General features: G+C 41.4%; 1 pseudogene; it reads right to left on the bottom strand.

The window, feature by feature from the left end:
- Positions 1-22,922, bottom strand: part of LOC103696570 — a 35,392-nt pseudogene extending 12,470 nt beyond the window's left edge.
- Positions 22,923-23,621: the final 699 nt, after the last annotated feature.

Below are 23,621 nucleotides of genomic sequence, written 5' to 3'. Positions count from 1 at the left end.
AGTACAATCATGAAAAAAATTAATAGATCAAACAAATACTAATAATGTATAAAATTTTAATTTACTGTAATAGTAGTCTCTTCTACGATTACCATATCCTACTGCATGTTATAGAAAGTCAAATGCCCAACACTAACCATCCGAAAATTTTCGAGAGAGATAAGTCCATCTTCGCTTGGTTCTAGTAGCTTGAACTGCAACCTAAGATATAAGAGTGCATCCTCTGGAAGAGCTTTAGATAAAGCCTGTCAAAAGCATCAAAATATCAAAAACTATAAAAACCAATTTTGATGTGCCATGTAAAAGGGTGTCCTAGTACATGAGGCCGCCATTACGGAGTCAAGGGAGGGTCAAAAGTATGCAACCTTACTCCATGTGTGGAGAAGTTGTTTCTGTGTTTCAAAGCGATAACCTCCAGATCACAATAGAGCAACCTTACCATTGCATCAAAGCTCACCCTCTTTCTTGTGCCACATACTTTAGTTAAAATAATAAGCAAAATTTTTCAAAACAAAATCCTAATCAACGTTTGAATAATTGACCATGTTGCAATCAGAAATGTTGTAACTTAATTGCCGTTGCAAAAAAGAAAAATATTCATGTTTGATTGTCTATAATTGAAAATTGAAAAGTAAGTAATTTGGTTGTATGATGCCGAAAGAGATATGATAACCCCTAATTTGGTAAGGTTATCCTATGGAAACAATGAATTATTTTCTTTTTTTATTATAATATTAGAATTATCATATTATTTTCATAATTATAATAAAAAACTAATATTATGATGAAAATATTATTGGATTATTATAAAAATAGTTACTAAAAGTAATTTTAACGCTACAAAATAATTTGTTATTATAATGATAATATATACTATTACAACTATAAATATATATTTGCAATATTATTATAATAACTAAAAATATTACATAATAGTTATTCTAGTATAATTTAGTTACTTGCTCTATAGATTGCAATAAGTCATTATGTAACAATACTAATTAAATAAGTATATTACAATAATAATTAGATTTTATAGTAATAAGATATACCACTATAAGTCTATAACTATAAATATATATATTCATAATATTATTATAATAACTAATAATTACAATTCAATTATTTAACCTAAAATGATTTTGATTATTATTATTATTATTATATTATATAGATTAAAATTAGTTATATGATACAATAATAATTAAATAAGTATATTACAATCATAATAATAAAGCCATATTATAAAATGGTTATTATACATTATAACAACAACTATCATAATAATAAAACTTTATAGAAGTTGTCTAATATTATAATAATTGCACACATTGCTGTGGTAATAAATTTATATCTAATATACTTAATAAAATAACTAATATATACTTAACATGTTAAAATTATATAATCTTAAATTTCAGTAGTTGGAGAATGGTGAGGGGATTCTCCAGAGGGCTGCTTCCAATTGCAGCCAATTTTCTGTACCATTCCAATTGCAGGATTTGGGCTTTTTGCAATTTGAATCCTACCTGCAGATGCAATTGCAGACAACAGATGGTCATTTTAGATGCTTGCAATTCAAGTGCAGCCTGTCCAACTGCAGGCAAGCAAGCAGCACCTAAGTGGCCAAAAAATTTGTGTCATGTGTATCTATCCATACATGTGCATGTGCTTGCGACTGATATTAAAGCATTAGTTTAAATCCATTCTTACCATTCAAAAAAGAAATATATGTATTTGAAAATTAATTCATTTTAGCACAACAACAATTCTGACTCACTGCTAGCCCACCCCCAACGTTAAACAGAGAATCTTCCTCTCTAGTGTGGTCATTCCTTCTCCAATTCCTTTTTAGTTCATAACTAGCATGAAAAAATATTTTATTTCTCTGACAAATCAAGTCAAAACATAATATCATATAGTTATATATCTTTTGCAGACTTAATTCAAACTCTTCCAAAGTTCATCAATTTTCATCTAGTAAACTTGTCTTCAAGTGAAACTAGGCTGATCACAGCTGAAACATGCAAAATAAGACATATTTAATAGCTATACAGATGAAACTAGCTTTGCTAGTTACCATCCATCCTTTTAAATTTTTATATTACTAAATTCTTAACTTGTTTTGCTTTTAGTATATAAGTTTGAAATTCAACATGTAAAACTATATAGTTTCATTGAAGAAATAATCAACTTAAATCATGAAAATGTCATAACATGCATATGTTACAATATTATTTTGCAAGAATTTTTACATATATTCTACATTTATGCATAGCTCTTTTAAGTTTTAAATATTTTTTTCTTTGAAAATATTAGGAGAGAACTTGTGGTTATCAAGGGATCTCAAAAAGGTATATTTGAGAATGCAACAATGGCAATTGTATTTTCAAGAGTCCCTATCACTTCTTCCCCATAACTTCGACCACCATGTGATCTCTCTCCAACTTGTAACCCCATCATGTTTGCATACATCCTTTCTTTTGAGTAAACCAGGCCAATTTATGTTCAAGTTGTACCTCTAGCATTTAAATAAATCCAAATTAAAAAGTTCATGTTCATGCTCGTTGTAGGTTGTGTTTCAACTGAATCTACTAGAAAAGCATATGTCCTGCTTAAGACATTTCATGAGCTTAAGATTCCTTCTTCCTTCTCACAATCTTAATCTGTAGTAGACAGAACTGACAAAGATGATAAGGCATATAATTATATTTACAAACAGGAATTAAGTAGATAAAATCTGGTAACACGACTAAGCAACAGCATCATGTCAATGCATTTCTAATTAGAATTGATCATTTGACTTAAATACCAATTTCTTTCATCAAGCAGATAAACAAAATCACACAAGTTAATGCATGTATAACGAACATTTCATATCATTGAGATCGATAGTAAAATGTGGAACCAGCATGTCAAATAAATAACAACGAAACAAGAATTTTAAGACTTGTTAAAACCATACCTTCAATGCAGCACGTTTGAGAGGTGTGGCACGAAGGAATGATTTGACTAACTTATATATTAGTACATCTAAAGGGATTTGTATCTGTTCATCTTGCAACCATGGGTGAGCTGTCATCACGGAAACACATTAGTTTCCACAAATAACCATAAATAAAGTCTCACAAAATGGAGACTAAATTTGAACTTCTTAGTCCTACATCTAGCAGTCGTCGAGGAAATTCAGAAACCAGGAAAATAATGGACTAAGTACAAATTTATTAGATGATGAGCAACCTGCGTAATATAAAATTATGAATCAGTAATGAGAACTGGAATCTTACTCAGAGCCTGAGCAGCAGTCATTCTTTTCCTGTAGTCCTTATTCAATAGCCTTTTCACAAAATCTTTAGCTTCCGGTGATACAGCAGGCCAAGGTGAATCATCAAAGTTAGCATCAGCTCTAAGCACAGAACGAAAGATTCCTGACTCAGTTCGTGCCCAGAAAGGTCTACTGCCACATAACAAGATATATGTGATGACACCAATACTCCACATATCTGCTTCCACACTATATGATCTATGTAGGACCTCAGGTGCAACATAGTATGCACTTCCAACAATGTCATTTAGCCTTTCATCTGAACAATCCAACAAATGATGATGATAATAATAATAATAAACAAAACACGAGCATCATGCAGTGAAAAAAGAAAGGAACAAAGTAAAATAATAGTAATAAGTAGAATATCTGATTACCCAGCATCACTTAGTCGATGAAGATTATGGTATTGAAATTACCAACGAAAGAATATTTAAACAATTAAGAATCAATTTTAGTTAATGATAAGCTTTTATTTTTATTTTTAATGTTAAATCTGCATGAGCATGCAGGCACTTTTGACAAACAAGTGACGCAAAAGTACAAAAAACAAAATTAACAAGAAGCACGAATTAAAATGTGTTTGTGTTCCCATATTTTAATAGTTCCAGAAAACTTACAGAAGACAAAGTAAAATGGTTCAACAAATGCAGAAGTTATAACATGAGTATTCCACATAAGAAAACTAATATTCAAGCTTAATGATTCAAGTATTTCAATTGCCCCAACATAAATTGAAATCTTTCCCCTTCATCTAGACTCTTTCCAAGTCTAGGGAAATTTAAAATGTTGCTCCACAGTTGCTTAAGCTGGAAGTTGCAACGAAGAAGGTAAATTACCCTTCCATTCAACTGACAATTCAGATTTCATGGCAGAACCCTCTCTTGTCAAACGTAGCTTTAGCTATGAATTCAAGACTAGTTCAGCAGACTGACATCAGAATAATCATCAAAATTTCTGGAGTTCAAGTACAATATGCTTTGGTACTCAAAAGTTCAGCTTTATTGGTCACCCACCAAAATCCTGCCTGACTCTATTAATTTACTAGAGTATCTTATATTTGTGCTATCACAAATTAATAAGTTAATAAATTAGTACTATTCCTCATAATATCCAGGAAAGGAGTTCCCTATACAACTTAGAGTTTCCATGTAAACAGGCATTGCAAACTAAATCAAGTGAAATTGATGGGAAACACAAAAAGGAAAGCAGAGGAACCTAGAGGGAATTTTTTTTCAAATCATTATAGAGAAACAGGCAGGAAACCACTGCAGACTAGTTTCTCATAAGTAACCTTGTGGCACAAACCTCATGGCCTACATCTTCATGTCATATTATTTCTCGCATTCTTGTTCATGGTGCGCGCGCACACACGCAGAGAGAAAGAGAGAGAGAGAGAGAGAGAGAGAGAGGGTTTAGTAATACACACTCGAGTGTATCGAGACATTAGTACACTTGATGCAAAATCAACCATGGCATCTCAGAATAATGATGCAAGCAATTGATAATAATCTAAGACATCTAAAGTCATTTACCTGTGCATCAAGTGGATACAAAAGTGGACGGTATAAGTGATAATATGTTAAATGCACAGTAGGACATGTAAATTTTCGATCCAATCATGTGATTATGATCTACATATCTTAAAAACATATATGTACCAAAGGTCAACATGTTTAAGCATTAAAACTGCCAATCATTTAGTGCACTGATGCATGGTTATTTTTTTCCAGAATACAGGACTTTCAAATTGTAGGTATTGTGGAATATACATAGCTTAGGAAAAAAATCAAGTGCACTTAATTTCAAGATAAAATACGAAATTTCTGGTAAAACTTATGGTGTCAAAGTGAAACAGATATTGGTACAGCAATCAATAGAAGATTCCATGTAACAAATGCTGCAAGAAAGTCTAATATTTGTATTTCATACTTGAAAATTTCCAGATTCCAAAAACCTAAAGAAAAACAGCAGTATGGAGTAAACAGGCAAACAAGATAGAGACAATAAAGAACCCATCAATGTATATAGTAAAATAGAAGGAACCAATTTAACTTTGCCGCTCTGCTTTATAAAATCAATAATGTGATGAAAATTGATGTAGCAATTAATCAACTTTCACCTGGTCTGATAAAATCAGAAAGCCCAAAATCAATTAACTTCATGGTACCATTTTCGTCTCTATTGGTGAAGAGAAAATTCTGTCAATATGCATCAAAAAGAGAAAAAAAGCAGCAGCTAAGACAAGTTTGATATTTTGGAAAAGAATAATAACTTGAGAAACAAATAAATTACTTCCATGCAGGAAACAACAGATATGTAGAGACCTCTGGCTTTAGATCACGATGCACAACACCTTGAAGATGACAAAAGGCAACTACACTTAATATTTGCACAACAATTGCTTTTGCATCTTCCTCTGTGTACCTTCCACCCCTTTAGAAGAATAGGAAATCAGGATTTTAAGGTAAGAGCATGCCTGATTAAAAAATTAGATATAAAAATACTTAAATGGAAGACTTACATTGGAAGAAGCTATATTTACTTACCTGGATAGAATTCTATCTAATAATTCCCCACCTTCACATAATCTGATAAAAAATGAAGAGAACATCAAGGAAATACAAAATGGATGAACCAACATGCAACAAAGCACTAAATGATAACAAGATCATCAGCCTATACGAACCATATCTTAGGTTATTCATGTCAAAAACAAACTTGTATTGACCAAATCTAGAAAAAAAAAAAAGAAACTACAAAACTGTGATACAGATGCACATTTAATTGGAAATTAGCAGAAAAAGTAGAAATATATACATAGTTACATCATTATAAATTAGTACAGTTAAAGAAGCATCAAACTGGAAAGATAACAAATATGACATACTCCATAATTATGTAGACGTTAAGGGCATCCTCACATGCATCATACAATTTGACAAGATGTTTATGCCCAGACAAAGCTTTCAGGATTTTCACCTCCCTACGAACATCTTCGATTGATATTGCTGTTGTCATCTGCAGAAGAAAATCAAAAAGTCAACCTAAGAACCCACACACACTATTTGATAAAGAAGCACTGAGCATAAATAAGCAAACTTAGTGTGATTTCACTGTGAAATCTTAAAAAGTTCAGACATTGATCAAGTGCTCCAAACACATAACACAATGTTGGGGAACCCTTTTCTCTTGTTTTATAGCCAAGATAAATTCAACCCTAGACTTCAAAGTTGCTAAAGTACATAAAAACTGAGCTATGGACTAAGGTTCTCATCTCCTTTTCCTTTTTGGTGCATAAGGTTCTCATCTCAGTCAAGTGATATCTTAGCGATTAGACGGGTACAAATCCTTTATATTGTCCCAACATCTCTCCATGCTCTTATGCCAGTTTTCTAGTGTCGTATACATAGAATCAATTTATTGTATCACCTGAAGAAAAGGTGACAATTATGACCACAAATATCTATACATGAATCCAGCCAATAATTTTGGTAGGAATGGGGGCTCCACCTAAATCATGGTAAATCGCATATAACCAATGAATCAAGGTTCGCCGGACCGACTGTACCGACATACCAGTGAGCACCGGTACCGGTATGGAGCTCGTCCGCGGCCCCGCGCGCGCGAACGTAAAAAAAAACCAAAACAAAATGAAAAACAACGCGTCCGCGGACGCGCGCGGACGCATTGAGTGTGGCATTAAATGGCCCATGTGGGCTGGAAGCCCGCGTGGGCACGCTGCCCCGCGCGGGGTACCGCGCACGGGCGCGATTCCCTGCTGGGGAATCGGCCGCGGGCGCGGTTCCGGCGCAGGAAATCGCGCACGGGCGCACGATTCTCCGCTCGTGCGTCCGCGCGCATTTTCTCAAAAATAATCTATTTGCCTCTCTGTGGCATTAAGTCACCCATGCGGGCTGGAGCCCGCGTAGGCGCTCTTCCCAGCGCGTGGGGCACGCTGCCCTGCGCGCAGGCGCCAGAAAAAATAACTGGGTCGACGCGAACCGGCCCGGTTCGCACCGGTACAAGTACGGAACTAGCCGGTTTGGGTCGGAACCGTTTTTATACGTCGAACCGTACCGGTGCATATCGGCACCGGTTCGGTACAGGCTGAACCGACCGGTTCAGCATACCTTGCAATGAATACTCATCCATTAGGGCAAGCAAAAGAACCTTTTTTCCCTTTTTTTTCCCCTTTTGGTAGGGTGGGGGTTGGTTAAGGGAGGCGATCAGTATCTTTGAAATAGCTACGACCCATGCATAAGATCTCCAAAAGAAACATCCCACTCACAGATGGATTATATGAATCACCCTAGTAGTATCTCCCTATTTTTTGTGACGGAGGTTGTCCTTTTCAAAGCTCATTTCTAGGTCATCAAAGAAATTCTCTATTTATATATATCTACTGATATGAAGCAATTATAGATTTCATTGTAGCATTTACCTTAAGAACTAAGCTAATTTCCTCTATTATTCTTTAAACACAATTATGTAATTGTGATTGATATTACTTTACATGATATGTTTCTTTTGATATTGTACAGCATAAGCTCAGAGAAGAATTTTTTATGGAGAACCAAAAGAAAACATTGATTGATGAACTGACAATTGTTAGATAATCCAACACTCTTGATGGATTACATATTATTGTTATTGTAATGAACGCATTTTGCATGAAAGCCACTAACTTTTACCCTTTGCAGAAACATGTCTATTGTAACAATCCATCTTGGCTAATGCAGTACTGCTACGAGAGTGAAGTGGAGAGAAAGAAGGAGAAGAGAGGAAGAGGAGGAAAGAGGATGAAGAAGAACAGAGAAGGGAAGAAGAGTAGAAGGGAGGCAAATTTTAAACATTCATCATCATCCCAGTCATCAAATGCATAGACCCATATATACGGTTACAAAATACAAAAAGGTCCCTACAAATAAACTAATCCCATAAAAACCCTAACATAACAATATGTGCATAAACCCAATCAACATAAAATAAACTTACATCAAATCAGTCCAGCCATAACGAAAGTGGCTGGACCCTCCTCCTGCGATGACCGTAGACTCGCGTCACAGGCGGTCCGGTATTGGTATCAGCACCAACTCCCCCTGGGTCGGAAGAAGTCGACCTTGACGAACGCGGCGCAGTGCAGCTCTAGTAATACTCCAAAAGGTCCGAATCAATACGCTGAAGCTCCTCTTGTGTGATCCAAGTCGAATCAGACTCTGGACGGCCACGCCAACGAACTAAAAAACGTTGAATGCTACCAGCACTGGATAAAATGGTTTGCTCATCTAAAATGGCATCAATAAATTCTTTCTGTGCTGGTGGGAGAGGCAAAAAAAGTGGAGATGGTATGGAATCAGGGATATGGGAAGTAGCGGGCTCAAGAGAAGTCTCAACGAAAGGGTCATCTAGGATGGATGGTGGACCCTTGTAAGCAACCAAATCTTCAACACTAAAAGTAGAGATGATACCAAAATCAAAGGAAAGATCAATAACATAAGCATTCGTGCCCATCCAGTGCAATACCCGAAATGCCCCGCACTACGAGCCTGCAGTTTCTTAACGGTCCCATACGGAAACCACTCCGGCCGAATATGTACCATAACATAGTCCCCAGGTTGGAATATTTTGTCTCGTCTATGAGAATCAGCTTGTAGTTTATATTGAGCATTACTAGCATGGATGCGCTTTTGGATTTCCTGATGTAACTCATGAATATGTTGTGCAAATGCGTGTGCAGACTCAGAAATCCTAACATGGGGTGACATGGGTAAAAGATCTAAAAGTTTTCTAGCTTTGTAACCATGTATGACCTCAAATGGACTTATGCCTATAGACCGATTGACCGAATTATTGTATACAAACTGTGCAACAGGAAAAACTAAATCCCAGTTACAAGTATGCTCTCCGACAAGGCACCGTAAAAGATTACCCAGACTTCGGTTTACCACTTCTATTTGGCCGTCAGTTTGTGGATGATAAGCAGTGAAAAATTTAAGTTTTGTACAATCGAGTGCCACAAAGTTTTTCAAAAGTAACTCATGAAATGTACATCTCGATCGAACACGATGGTGTGTGGAAGGCCATAGAGTTTAACAATCTCATCAAAGAAGAGTTTGGCCACTTTGGAAACATCCGAGGTTTTGGAACACGGAATGAAGTGGGCCATTTTGGAGAAACGATCCACTATGACAAGAATGGAATCATGTTTTCGGACGGTACGGGAAAGTCCAAGCACAAAGTCCAAACTAATGTCATGCCAAGGACGATCAGGTACCGGTAAAGGGGTATAGAGACCAGTGTTATGTTTCCAGTGTTTGGCTAATTGGCACGTTCGACATTGGCTAGTGATTTTAGCAACGTCCCGTTTTAGGCTAGGCCAAAAGAATTGACGTTCTACCTCTTCGACGGTCTTATCTCGTTCGAAATATCCGGAAAGGCCACCGGCATGTACTTCCCACACCAAAAAATCTCTTACTAATGTCCGTGGGATACAAAGCTTCGGTACCTTAAACAAATAACCATCTTGAAGATAAAATCCATCAATTGAGGCTTCTTGTCCATCAGCGATGGTTCTATAGAGTTCTCCTAAATCGGGGCAAAAGTAGTCATCTCTGAGTCTTTCGAAGCCCGTAACATGTACGGACATGGCCGAGAGTAGGGTCACTTGCCAGCTCGTGCATCAGCAGCAATGTTGGAGACACCCGATGTATGTTTAAGAACAAAAGTGTATTCCTGAAGGAACTCAATCCATTTGGCATGCCTAGAATTCAACTTCTTTTGAGAGTTAAGATAGCGAAGAGCTTCATGATCGGAGTAAAGTACGAATTCATTGGGTAGCAAGTAGTGGCGCCAATACCGGAGAGCCTGGACTACAACATAAAATTCCTTATTATAGGTAGAGTATTTTTGCTTAACCTCGTTTAACTTTTCACTAAAGTATGCTATGGGATTGCATTCTTGACTAAGCACCCCACTGATGCCAAGGCCGGATGCATCACACTCCACTTCAAATGCCTTACTGAAGTCAGGCAAGCGCATAACTGGCGTCTCCGTCATCAGCTTCTTGACATCGTGGAATGAGTTAGCCGCAGCGCTAGTCCAATGGAAGTCGCCCCTTTTTAGGCAATCAGTGATTGGAGACATAAGTGTGCTAAACCCCTTAATGAAACGACGGTAAAAAGTAGCCAGCCTATGAAAACTGCGAACCTCAGTGAGGGTTTTAGGTTCAGGCCGCTTAACTATCGTAGTGACTTTATCAGGGTTCGCAGACAAACTCTCTAAGGAGACCATGTAACCTAAGAAGTTGACATAAGAAGTAAAGAACGAACACTTCTTAAGGTTAACATACAGTTTGGCATCATGCAGGGCTGTACATACCAGTCGTAAATGATCGAAGTATTGCTCCTTTGATTGGCTGTAGATGAGGAAGTCATCAAAGTACACGACTAAAAATTTGCCCATGAAAAGTCGTAGTACTTGTGTCATCACCCGCATAAAAGTACTAGGAGCATTCGAGAGGCCAAAAGGCATGACCAACCACTCGTACAGGCCACCTTTTGTTTTAAAAGCCGTTTTCTATTCATCACCTGGACGGATCCGGATTTGATGATACCTACTTTTTAAATCAATTTTGGAGAAGATAGTGGCGCCTGCCATCATATCCAACATATCATCGAGCCAAGGGATAAAAAATGGTACTTGACCATGATTCGATTGATGGCCCGACTGTCGACACACATCCTCCACGTGTCATCTTTCTTTGGAGTTAGGAGTGCAGGTACGGCACACGGACTCAAACTTTCACGAATGAAGCCCTTTCAGATGAGCTTGTTAATTTGTTGTTGCAGCTCAGCATGCTCAGAAGGATTCATTCGATAGTGGGGTAGGTTAGGCAGGGTAGCTCCCGGAACCAGATCAATAGCGTGCTGTATGTCATGCAAGGGTGCCAGGTGATCCGGGAGGTCCTCAAGAAAAACTTCAGAAAACTCCTCAAGGATGAGCTGACCCTCTGATGGTAGCTCGCTTGGCGGAATCAGTTGGTTTTCGAGGACAAGTAAAGCGTACACCATAGAATCACTAGAGACTTCCCGTTCAAACTTGGACGAACTCAGGATATGGAGTTCCTTGCGCTTTGACTCACTTGTCTTCTTGCCCTCGTTAAGTGTCCTAGGTCGTAGGGGATTAAGTTTAATCCTCTTGCCCTCAAATATGAAGGAGCAAGAATTAGAACGACCAAAGATGGTGACATCAAGGTCGAACAACCAAAATCTTTCCAATATTAGGTGACCTACATCCATCGGAATTACATCACACCAGATGGTGTCTTTATACGAAAGAATTTGAATTGGGACGAGACACCGTTCTTTGATTTGGATAGAAGACGTATCAATCCAGGAGACCTTGTAAGGTCGGGTCAGAGGAACTGGAGTCAAACCCAAACGAGAGACAATATTTGATGATATTGCATTAATGCAACTCCCGCTATCAATGATAACTTTACAGTCCTTGTCTCCGCACTTAAGATAAGTGTAGAAGATCGAAGTACGCCTCCAGTCAGCCTGTTCCATAGGTTGGGCGAGAACACCGTACTACATTCATAGCGGACTGAGTTGATTCGGTCACAACCGATGGAGTTGTGGTTCGGATGCATCCTAAATTGTCGGTACGTTCTTCTTGGTCATCATCGACGTCGTGGATGTCGTCTAAATTTGGTTCATAGATTTGTTCTTCCAATTTGCCGATATGATCCTCTTGTTCTTGCGCTGCAATGACAAGAGAGGTATTCGCACATTGGGAAGCGACATGACCAAAACTCTGGCACTTAAAGCATTGGATTCGGAAACTTGCCTTTGGGGCTTCGCCAAGAATGCCCTTGCCCTTAGTGTCCCGGTTAGAGGTAGGGTTGGAGGAAATAGGTCTAGAAGGCGTGGGCCCAAGCGAATGTCGGGATCTTGAAGGGGGAGCACTGGTGGGTGGCCCTCGAAGGTCAGAACATCGAGCAAATGTAGACCTAGTTACCTGCTCATAGTCCTGGGCGAATGTGTAGGCCTGGTCGAGGGTGAATATTTCTTGAAGGATGAGTTCCTTTCTGAGCTCATCATTAAGACCCCGTCAAAACATGCTCAGGACCATCCGTTCATTTTCTTCCATATTGCATCGCATCATAAATTTGTCAAACTGGGCGATGTAATCACTAACGGACCGATTGCCTTGTCGCAAGGCATTCCACCGGTCGAGAAGATCATCTTGGTAGCTAAAGGGCAGATATTTTTCTTTCAGTTTTTCTTTCATCTCTACCCAATCGATAATCGCGAGTTGATGTCTCCTAGCTAGCAAATGTTCGGTGCTTTGCCAGAAAAGTTTGGCACGACCAACTAGCTTCATCCTAGCAAACCGGACCTTCTTGTCCTCACACAAATTATACCACTCAAAGAAGTGGTCCATTTCGTGCATCCAGTCTGAAAAGACCTTTGGGTCTAGAAGACCATCAAAGGTGGGGGCCTCAATACAAGTGCCTTTCAACACGTCGTCCTCATGGTCACGAGGTTGTCTAGGTTCCACATTATAGCGATGACCTCGGTCAGCATTAGAGACGGTGCCTGATCCTCTAGGGCATGGGTAGGCACGATGACGTCCTGGTAAGGGTACAGTGTCAATTTTTCTGCCGAAAAAAGCCGTGGGTTTCTAGGGTTTCATCGAAGTCTAGATCGGGGAAGTGGGCAACACTATCTTTTTTGGATTCAATGAGCCTATGTAAGGAGAACTCAACTAACTCAAGGCGGGCATTGGTGTGGGTGGATTTAGTGGTCAAGTCTTCGACAGCCTTTAGTAGGGCTTCGATGCGGTCGTCCATGGTAAACTGGATGTCGGAATGTGAGAGGACACGACCATTACGAACGTGCATATGATGATTGAACTCAATTATATGCTATCCTATCAAAGGAGGACAATAATGATGTGAAGTAAACCTAATGCATGCAAAGACGATGAAAATGCAAGGTGTATGCTCAATATAACACAAGACTATGCTCGAACAGAGAAATACTCCAAACTAGGAACTAGAAAGAGACGCAAACCAACAAGTAGCTGCAGTCAAGTAGTGTAGGTGTCCAGTGGATTATCAGGTGTCACAGAACCTTGTAGGCCCCAACGAAGGCTAGCTCTACAATTAATAGTAAAGAGGGTTGTCACAAGGGTTGCTGTGTGTTTCGTGGAGGTGTGTGAGAGCGTGTGTTTTGGATATTCAGAGTATGCCACCAAGCACAAAACAACTATTTGATGCCAAAATGAAAGCAAACAAAATATCCAGGAAAGGACAAACCTGATCCAGTGGAAGGTGACGACCCAAGTGCGGCAAACCGACTCGCTAATCGGCGCAAATTTGACTTGCTGGGTCGTGGTCCGAAGAAAGGAGGGAGAAGGGAAGGCTGCAGTGGGCTCTCCAATGACATGGCAGACCTGTGGGCTTGGTCCGTGAGGATAAAATCGGGTCGGGCCACTGGGCCGAGGTCCAAAGGGAGGCAAGGGCATTCGGGCTCGGGCCTGATGAAGGAGGGAAGGTGGTTGGGCTCGAGCCTGATGAAAGGGCGGCCCGTCAGAGCTTATGGAAGCGGGGGAGGGGAAGAGGGGAAATGGGAGGAAATGAAGACAATGAAATGGGGGGGGGGGGCCTGGGAGGTGAAATGGGTTTGAGCTTTTGGGGAAGATGAAAGTGGGCGGCAGCCAAGGTAGAGTAAGCGGCGAGCAAGGGAGGTGGGGCGGCAGCGGAAGAAACGAAAGAAGTGGCGACTCTTCAACGGCAGGGAGGGGTGGTCGTGAAGCTCGGGCGAAGGCGGTGGCAGTTGGACAGCCTGATGTCGGCTGGCCGTGAGGTGGGAGAAGATGCTTAGGTTGGTTCAGGACCCTCTGATCCTCCCATCAGCGGGGTGGAAAGAGGGGTGGAAAAAGGTGGTGGGAGGTCGGAAAGATGAGGGAAGAGGGGGGGCGTTCGTGGTGCGGTGGTGGGAGGCGACGGAAGTGGCGAAGAGGCTGCGGGAGTGAGGGGCGCAGCGGCAAGAGCGGCGCGGCGGCGTGCGTGGACAGCGACGCGTCGACGGCGGCGGCGGCGAAACCCTAGCTCTAGGGTTCCTCTTCATCAGGAAGAAAGGTACCATTTTTTTCTTTTTCTTTTTTTTTAGGGGGCAGCACGTGCAGGTCACGTGCTTTCTCATGGGATTGTCACGTGCGGAAGTCACGTGCGGGAGTCACGTGTAGGTCATGTGACCCTATGTGTTTTTTTTGGGGGGGGTGGATCCAGGTTACTGAACAAGGGTTAACGGGTCTGGATCTTACCCGTTAGCCAACTTGAAACTCTCCGACGGTTTCAAGCGTGCGTGCCGAGATTTACGCCCACGGTTGCAGGTGGCTCTCGGTGGCCGATCGTGCCGAGGTTCATGCCAGCGGTTGCAGGCAGATCTCGGTGGCCAGTGGTGGTGGCCGGCGACCGGTCACCTGCTCTGAACACGGACTCTCTTCTCGGATCTCTTCTCTGTGAGTGGTGGTCTGCGGCTGCTACGGTGGATCTAAGAGACAGAGACGAAAGAAGAGAGACAATGCTCCTCTTTTTGGCAATGCGAGTTGCACGTGGCCCTTCAACACGCTCCGGCGTTCGTGGCGTGCGGGGTACAGCGTAGATCTCGTGCGGCCACCTGAATCGTGGAATCCGATGCTGTTCCGCCATACACCAGGGTGGAGATTCTGTGGGACTCGACATTCTCCAACAGAAATCAGTGGTGCAGCGGCGTTGTGAGGCAGTTCTGGCATTGCAAGCGGCGACTGATGGCAGCGGTGGGCTCAAGTGCGACGACGGGGAAGAGCCAGCCAATGAAGAAACTGTTCCCCTTTTTATGGTGCGAGATCTGAGAGAGAGGGAGGAGGCAACAGAAGGTTTTTTTTTTTCTTTTTCGTGGCTTGTCCCACTGCAGCCCAGAAAAGAAGATGGTTTTGGCGACAGAGGCAAAACTCGGAGCTCTGATACCAAAATTGATGCAGTACTGCTACGAGAGTGGAGTGGAGAGAAAGGAGAAGAGAGAAAGAGGAGGAAAGAGGATGAAGAAGAACAAAGAAGGGAAGAAGAGGGAGAAAATAGAAGGAAGGCAAATTTTAAACATTCATCATCATCCCAGTCATCAAACGCATAGACCCATATATACGGTTACAAAATACAAAAAGGTCCCAACAAATAAACTAATTCCATAAAAACCCTAACATAACAATATGTACATAAACCCAATCAATATAAAATAAACTAACATCAAATCAGTCCAGCCATAACGAAAGTGATTGGACCCTCCTCCTGCGACGACCATAGACTCGCATCACTAGCGGTCCGGTACTAGTGTCCGCACCATTGGCCTTTATTGGAACATTATGCCCCAACCCTGAAGAGTAAGGCTTGTAGGTAAGGTCTACCTTACTGACCTATACTGACAATACCGTACCATATAGTACTAAGGTTCGCTTTGGTATATGAGTTGAACTAGTCCATACCCATCCAAAACAAGTGGAACTGTCCTATAATGCCTGGTACCACCCAAAACTATGGTGCGTATAATACCACTCATACTATTTCGTGCGATACAAAGTGAGAGAAGGGGCTAGGAGCTATGTCAGTATGCGCTGCTTACTATACCGTACAAACTGTACTGTACCAAACAAGGAATGGACCAGTACAATACCAAGATTGCTAACCTTGTAGATCTCTTCAGACCACTACATGGGTGCGAGTGCCTGAGGAGAATATTTTTTTTAATGAAAGTGAAAATTGGTGGATTGTTCAAAAATAACTCATGACTATTAACTATTATTTAGTTTTTGATAGCCAAGATGTGTTATGTCAACATCTTCTAGACCAACCAATTCTTAGTTCCAACAACAAGAAGCAGGTGTGGGTGTGAGTTCAGGGAAGCGAACCTTTATAAAAACTTCTAGGAAGGAGGTGCTTAGGAAGCAGGTTCAGGTCCAATGTTCCAAGAAGATTCTGAAGCAGGTGCATTATCTTAGGGAGAGGAATCTGGGTAAGGTCTAACTTGCACTTTTGTGAATACTTCCTTCCACTTAGATATATGTCAATAAGTTCAAGTCCTTGGAACAACAAACGATATATGGATGAAGAACGAAAATTTTAAGAAGTGAAATCTAATAGTTAACTAAAAACAAACCTATACTCTTTTTTCCATACTTAAAGCTTACTAAGTAATTTTCAAAACCCAATATAGGTAGAGACAAAATGCAAATAAACAAAATATAAAGCACCTAAAATCTAATTTTTAACTAAAGGAAAGAACTCAAAAAAAGTCTAACAAGATCAAGTACTCAACTTGCAAGCACGTTAGGCCATGAAGGAGAAAGAAATAAGAAATGGATGTCGGAACATGCACAAAGAAATGAGAGATGAGTTAAAGAAATGGGATTTCCTACATAGCTATTGTAATATCTCCTATACTAGATTTACCAAGTTATTTATATAGATTCATAAAAACCAAAAGACTTTAAATTTAAATGAGATTTGAATGAAATTTCCATTTATGAGGATTTTTTCTATGCCATAAGAGACCTTGCTTCATAATAATGGATAGATCTTTGGGGGGTGATTTTAAAAAAGGGGCAAAGCTTTGTGAGGTTCATGCATGGTTTGGAATGTACTCGTATAGTTGCCACTAGAAAGGGAGATTGTACACATTATAAACCTAATATAGTCAGCACATGTTCTTCAAATTTAGTTGGTTGTCCTATTTCTTTAGGTGGTCAAAAATAATACCAAAGTGATCAAAACATGTATACTCCAACTAAGAACTAAAGTAACCTATATAAGAACATTATACTTGCAACACCCTGATGAAGAAGGGATAGGGAAGGGTACTTTCAGGATTTCAGAAAAGCCGCAGAGCACATTTTAGGTACTTATTTCTCCCAGTGAAAACCACTCAAATATTTTGGCTGAATAGCTTTCTAGATTAAAGGAGAATAAATACTTTCTTGCTTATTCCAATATCATAGGCCTGAAAGATTGTATCTTTACGTGACAATAATGTTTCTTATCAACAAAATAGGGTATCTTTCAACACCACATGCGCATTGTGTGAGCATGACAAGGTTAAATACAACATTCCATCAAGGATTTATTTCATGAGCTAAACTTGTATTAAGTTCTTCAACATAAAACTAAAAGTTTGCATAAAGTAGGAATTTACAGTGACTAAATTACACTCTATGATCAAGGTAGCCGAATCAACCCGAGCCGCCCAATTCGGGGCATACCAACCCGAACCCTACACTTGGTTTCGCTCGGTTCCAGCTTTTTTAAATTCAAAAAGCTTTCGACCCTTTTTCGTTTCCCTTTTCCATCTTCTCTATTAACTTTTTTCTTATTTTCCTTCCTTTCTTTTTCTTCCCCCTTCCTTTCTTTTTTTCCTTTTTCTTTTACTTTCTTTCCCTTTTTCCTTCATTTCTTTACTTTTCTTCTCCCTTCCTTTATTTCTTTTCTTCATTTCTTTCTTCCTTTTCTTCTTCTCCCCTTTCGTTCTTTCTTTCCTATTCTTCCTCTTCCCTGCTTGCATGGTACTTCATACACAAAATAAAGTGCCACAATATTATTCAAAAAGGTCAATTATCAGTCATAATATCATCAACCTTATAATAATTCTCAAAAAAAAAAACAAAAAAAATGCTGTACTAGTACCAAACTAATATGCATACTGAATGTCGATGCAGTTCAATTTGGTATTGTACCATCTCGATCAGATACCTGTATGGTATTGTTGCCACCCTTTCCTTCCCGTTCCGGATGAGCCAGGGAACTTGGGATCCCACGGAACTTGGTTGATTGGTAGAGGGTGCACACCGAAAAGATATGGATTGAAAGGAGGATAGAGAGTAGCATTGATCTAGGTGTGTTGACCTTTAAGGATTTTCATCACTATCATATCACCATTCAAAGGAGATGAAACAAGACTACATAGGGGTGTAGTGCTAGGCAATGGTAGGGGTGCGGCACGGGGTTACAATAGAGTATAGCACTAAGCTATGGTACAAAATCTAAGTTAGATCTACTCCTCGGATAAAAGATTACGATAAAGACAGATAATCTGATTGGATTGGTTGGGCTACTCCTAAGATGTAGCGCTAGGCTACCGGCCTGGAGGAGTGACCAGCTTGATAGTTTTTAGCCTTCAATGTGTCCTAGGAGACTGCAACTCTTGCATCACGGATTTGCTTTTTCCATGCTCGAAATTTCCATCTTCTTTTGGATGGTCGAGCCAAGAGTCGTCAGCCTCCTCTTCTCATCTGAGCCACAAACAGACTCAGATGAGGCATCTTCTCTTGATACTAAAACTCTTAGACCAATCTTTCTTGATTGGCCAAGAATCCCTTCCACCTTTGGCTGCTTGATTAAGGTTTTCCTCTTATTAGCCAATCTTCGAGATTTGAATAGTCAGCTTCTAGTGCTGCCCACTTTAGAAGGTCCTACTTCATAATCGTCCTGCACATCCAACTTGTTGAACTTGTATCAGCAGTATTTGTGCTGCCGAAGTAGCTCTCTCGATCGAATTGCCTCCCATCTTATAGTCCCACAGTAAGAACATCGTCCATCCAAGCATAGGATTAATGAGCCAAAGCATGATCAGCCCCATTTGCCACATCGTACACCAAAGTGAACTACGACAATTGGAAGTGACTAGTGAGCACCTCAAAATGTCGATAGGCCTATTTCAAGACTGAAGTCAATAAAGCCTAATTCTACTCCATGAATGACCTTAATATTATGGCCACTTGACTATGACCACCTCCAAAAGGTTACGTTGACCTTCATCAATGTGGACTTTGACCTACACAACCATGTCATGGAGAGAACCGGCTTGAGAATGAGTCATCTCCATTTGGGAGGAATGGGCTTTCTTGAGCAAGTTTTCTTAGAGGGGTAGAATCCACACAATTGCCGAGGTCTTCAACTCTCCGCGGGATTGGAAAAGGCAGTCCAATCGGCACTGGTTGAGAATATCGAGACTCCTTGATATGAAACAATGGACTGCCTGGTTGTTTGGCTATTGAAACTTTTACCTTCTTCCATGGTGGTACAATGGCAGCTATGGAGTGGTCCTACCGAGCATGCTATTTCAAGCTTATTGCCACCCTTTCCATCTCGTTCCGAGTGAGCCAAGAAACTCAAGATTCCAGACATGGTCTGTGCCGGTACCAGACACCGGACCGGTTGCCCGGCAGCACGAATAGCATCATCATGCCGTACCAAGCCTGTATCGACACAGTAAAGGAGGCGGGGGAGAGCGAATGCGAGAGAAAATAAGAGAGAGAGAGGAGGAGAGAGGGTGGCGGAGGCCGGTGGATGAAATAGAGGACCCGGCCGCTAAAAAATTCGCAATTTTTAAGTGAAGTCGGCAAGAGATTTGCCGACTTCACTTAAAAATCGCAAAAAAATTTAGCTGCTAGACCTTCGTTTTAAACGAAATAGGAGATTCGGCCGCAGCATCCGCCTCCTGCCTAGGCACCAGCCTTTGCCTTTTGCCCAGGTGTCGGCCTCTGATGGCCCTCTGCTAGCCTCCTTCCCTATCCCTCTCCCTCCCTCCCCCGCTCACTTTCTCTTTTCCTCTCTTTCCTTCTCTTCCTCCAGCAACGGGTTTCGTTTTCGTTGCCGGAATCATCCCGATCTGCCGTCGGGACAGCTCGGTACGACCGAAACCGTCCGGTTCGAGACAGTTCTGCCGATCCTGATCCAAGAGAACTCGATTCATTAGCAGAGGGCATGCCCAAGCTTGTTTGGACAAGGGGAGATGCGTGCGGGCATACCGTCAATGTTAGACTAGGGGGTAAGATGTGGATTAAAAAGAGAATAGAAAGTAGCATAGATCCAAGTAACTTAACCTTCAAGGACTTTCGCTACCATCACACTATCATTCAAAGGAGATGGAACTAACTAGGAGTGTGGTGCTAGGCTATCGTAGGATTGTAGCGTTGGGCTAAGATAGAGTTGCAATGCTAGGATATGATAAGAGTGTAGTGTTGGGCTATGGAACACCCCATAACAACACATGGTAAGTTATTGGAGTCTAGACAACAACTATCAAACATGTCGATATAATACTGCATTAAGTCTCCGTACTGCACTGGTACCTTATGGAGTCCATACTGTGTGCATGGTATAGGGCGGCATAGGTTAGTGTAAAAAACCTTGATTTAAACAAAAAAAACATGATCCCTAAGGCTGACTCCTAAGAATCACCAAGAAGCAAGTTAGAGACTTATGAAGCCAAGAAGCCTTAGAGCCTAGGCAATTTACATAAGTACATGTTTAATGTGCATCTATTTACCTGCATTTTTAGCACATATACACTATATAGCACACTAATGATTCAACGACCAATGTACATGCTAGAGACCAAAATGAGCACTTGCATGCACAATGCATCATATTAAAAAAAAAAAGTGTTACCTAGCCACTCCATTTTTTTTCATTTTTTTGACGTCTTGAACACTTAAATCAAATTATGATGCCATCATCATTAGGTCTTTGAATTTTTTGAACTTTTATATGAACATTTTCACTTCAAACATAAAAGTTAGCATCCATTTTATCAAATCTTATGATCTTATGGAAAATAGATCTGGCTTATTATTCACCAAACACATAGATCGGTACATCTTACCACCCATGTATAAGACACAAAAGTGTCTTCATGTTCGATTTTTAGAAGATTCCCATGTCAAATTCTTCTGGAAACTTGGGCACTTGACAGCCCACATCACTTATCCAACTAACATTGAAGAAAACTCCTAAATTCTAATTTTAGTTTTTCTGAAACTTCCACATTCAGTAGTATAATTCTCTTGAAGGCAAAGAATATTTCAAACCTGAGCTCATGTTCACAAAATAATTTAACATAGGTGCCAAATTGATACGATTAAAAAGCAAAAGTTATCTACATTATATATCAGATGCAAAGGGAAAACAAGTCAAATTCCATCCTGCGCTTAAAATCATTCATCACTGTTAGACTCTGAGTTGGATTAGACACAAGCCACATGGACTAACGTCTACATAGGCTCCTAAATTGAGTAGCAGAGTGAAAGAAGTTTCAGTTGAAGTTGTAATTGGGGCTATGCCTTATCTCCAATTGTAGTTGATCCTGTAGAAGTTAGGGACTCCACCCTAGATGCTCTAGGAAACAAAAGGACACATGGTGAATCGCTGCTTGATCCTTTCTCTCTCTCTCTCACACGCGTTCTCCAAACTCTATTTTTAGTTCCCATATGACATCCAGGGTTTTGAGGTGCAGAAACTTAAGAGAAGTCTCCTCCTCTGACCGATGGCAATGAGCTATGGCGATTTGCCGACCAGATCTGGCAGACCATCGATTTTGTAACCCCATGGGATTGTAAGGCAGATATCAATCTAAAGTAAGCTTCCCTGCATACAATCTCTAAGTTATACAATAAATTTGAAGAGGAAGCCTAATACAAGCCTAGGGTCATTAACATATGCATGCAAACCAAAGAAACCTCTCACTTTTGTTTTCTTTTCTTTACCAGTTATGAAAGAAATAATGCATCAAAGAGCCTTCATAGCTACTGTCATAGCAGCCCCTTATTCAGGTTCATCAGCCCCTTAACAAAGAATATATGTTAACACGTTGAAAATAAAGCTACCTTTTTCTGTACTGAAAAAAGAAGATATTTTTTTTACACTAGTCGGTCAGAATGGCATGAACAATCCCCACAACACACTAAAGCCTGAGGTGAACAAGATTTCCACCTTGATACCGATTTTGCAGTAGAAATCAAGTTTCGATATGAAAGAAGAAGAAAGAAAAAAAGCTGGAAAGGAGGGGACAGAAATCCCTTTCGAACATACCACCGCACCTTATCTTTGGAGATGATCTTAACGGCGACAACCTGTCCCTTGATTTCCCCTTTCTTCGCCGTGGCCAAGCACGTGTGCCCGAAATGCCCCCGTCCAACCTCCTTCCCCAGCTCGTACTTAGCCCCAAAGTTCTTTCCGTACCCAAAATTCTTATCGAGGGGCCTTTCCACCTCCTCCCCGCCGTCCTCCGGAATGGGGCCCTCCTTGGGCTTGGGCGGGCCCAGGCGCTTGGCGAGCGCGGCCTTGATGTGTTTGGCTGGGGACGGCGGCGGGAAGGGCCGCCGGAAGAAGCGCCGGGGCGTAGACCTGGCCGGCGAAGGGGCGATCCCGGGGGGGAGGCGGGCTGGCGGAGCCCGGGGGGCCCGGACTGGGCCAGGTGCTGGGGGTGGGCAGAGGAGGGGTGGAGCGCGTGGCGGAGGAAGGGTGGACCGGGGTGGAGGTGGCTGCGCCACCGTTGACGGGGTGCAGGGGGGTACGGCGGTGGCGCTCGCCGTAGCCGCCCTCCGCGACGGAGATGTTCTTGCCGTAGCACTGCCCCATCCCTGTCCCCCCGTCGTTGGCCGCCGCCGCGCCTCTCTCTCTTCTTATTCTTGTCCGATCAGCGAGGGTTTGGAGAAATTCTCGGGGGAGATTGCGGCAGGGTCAAAGGGGAGGCATTTGGAGGAGGAGATGGACAAGGGGAGGTGGTGGGGGGGGGGGGAGGGGGTGGTTTGTTATTGGATGGGCCCGTCGGTTGGACCCAAAAGAAATTACGTGGAAAATAAGGGAGGGCGTGAGTCCGAGAGAGCATGGGGAAGAAGTATCGAATTTGGTTGATTTTGTTTCTTCTGGTCTTATTTTATTTTTACTAATCTTATGTACAGAAACAAACGTTAAAGAAATTTCCATCAGATCATTCGACACGTTCGCAAAGAGTGCACGTGGAAGTCGTATACTGGATCGAGAGGCTGAGGTCGAACACGGATTCGGTCAGGTGTATGGATTCTCCTTCATCGACACGGCGTGTCGCCGGAGCGCGTACGTAAAGTGGACATCGTCCGTTACGGGAACGGATAGTGAAATGGAGAGGATTTTCAGAAAATAAAAAACAGATTATGATTGGGGAAAAAGTGAACCACCCTACACATATAATTAAAGCACCCAAATCCGACAAGCAGCCATAATCTCGATAGATATGGCCTCGGCAGCAGAAACTCGGCAGGCATGACCGCGGCAGGCACGATCTCAGCAGGCATAACCTCGGCAGACTTGACCTCGCAGGCATGGTCTCGGGTTGGGCAAAGCCCGATTGACCTCGAGATCAAGGAAGACCTTGTTAGAAGCTGAGATCAACCCCGACGTCACCAACAGTCAAGCCGGTCCGCCTAAAGAAGGGATCAC

The sequence above is a fragment of the Phoenix dactylifera genome, unplaced genomic scaffold (genome assembly GCF_009389715.1).
Source record: "Phoenix dactylifera cultivar Barhee BC4 unplaced genomic scaffold, palm_55x_up_171113_PBpolish2nd_filt_p 000498F, whole genome shotgun sequence".
NCBI lineage: Eukaryota > Viridiplantae > Streptophyta > Magnoliopsida > Arecales > Arecaceae > Phoenix > Phoenix dactylifera.
The sequence above is the reverse complement of the archived record's forward strand: the minus strand, read 5'-3'. Positions and strand labels throughout refer to the sequence as shown.